We start from the raw sequence: 1,513 nt of genomic DNA, 5'->3' as shown, positions 1-1,513 counted from the left end.
ACTGAGAACCCTGTGGGCACAGTTCCACTCTGACACACACGGGGCATCATGAGTGCGATCTACTTATGAAACATCATCCACTGAGAACCCTGTGGAGCACAGTTCTACTTTGACACACACGGGAGCACCATGAGTGGGATCTACTTATGAAAAACCATCCACTGAGAATGCTGTGGAGCACAGTTATACTCTGACGCACACGGGGGCACCATGAGTGGGATCTACTTATGAAAAATCATCCACTCAGAAACCTGTGGGTCACAGTTGTACTCTGACACACACACGAGGACACCATGAGTGGGATCTACTTATGAAAAATCATCCACTGAGAACCCTGTGGGGTCACAGTTCTACTCTGACACAGACAGGGCACCATGAGTGGGATCTACTTATGAAAAATCATCCACTGAGAACCATGTGGGCACAGTTCTACTCTGACACACATGGGGGCACCATGAGTGGGATCTACTTATGAAAAATCATCCACTGAGAACCCTGTGGGCACAGTTCTACTCTCACACACACAGGGCACCATGACACAGGGTCTACTCTATGGTCAAAGCCCCCTGTGAGGGTGGTTGCCCTCTGGATTTGTAAGGAAAGTCCAGTGTTCTGTTCAGATTGTGTTTTTAATTTGCCTCATTTTATTAGGCAAGTCCTTTGGTCTCTTGCCCTTTGGTTTAATCCCTGCGAGTGGAGTTTCCAAGCAGAATTTACCCGTTTGTGGCTTTCTAAAAACAACCTTTAAATATCCATAGCAACTCCCGCTCCACCACTCCCTACCCAAGTTCTCTTCCTCTTTCATTTCCCACCCAGTCTGGGGTACACTTCCCCTTTGCAGAAGCTCCTTCCCAATTCTATGCCCTACCCTCTGAGTGTAGTGGGTTAAGCATTAGACTACTAACTAAATTCAAGACCAAAGGTTCAATCCTCCCAGCAGCTCCATGGGAGGAACATGAGACAGTCTGCTCCTGTAAAGATTCAAGTCTCGGATGTCATGGCGATGGTTCTACTCTGCCATACATTGTTGCTGTGGGTCAGAATCAAGTAATTAGTAGCTGATACATTTTTCTGGAGTGGCACTGTAGGACAAACACTGGACCGGGAACCACAATGTCGGCAGTTCAAATTCACCATCTGCTCCTTGGAACCTCTATACAGTGTCACTATGAGTCGGAACCAACATGGCAACACTTAACATCAACAACCACCCAAAACCGAAACCCAAACTGTCATGCTGAGGAGTCTGGGTCCACCCCAAGCGCTGAGTCAGAATCCAGATTTTAATAGGTTCTCTGCAACTGCTATTGTTGATTTCCTCTTACCTCCCCACTCTCAAACACTGGGTCTCTAAAACAGTAGAATCACCCCACAATGTTTTCAAGTCTATCTTAGAAGAGGTGCAGTCAGAGTGCTCTTTAGAAACCAGGGTGGTGGGACTGTCTTTGGTTCATTGGACATGTTGTCAGGAGGGACCAGTCCCTGGAGAAGGATCTCGTGTTTGGTAAAGTGG

Source organism: Chrysochloris asiatica, unplaced genomic scaffold (genome assembly GCF_000296735.1).
Source record: "Chrysochloris asiatica unplaced genomic scaffold, ChrAsi1.0 scaffold00372, whole genome shotgun sequence".
Classification (NCBI taxonomy): domain Eukaryota; kingdom Metazoa; phylum Chordata; class Mammalia; order Afrosoricida; family Chrysochloridae; genus Chrysochloris; species Chrysochloris asiatica.
This window is presented reverse-complemented; position numbering follows the sequence as displayed.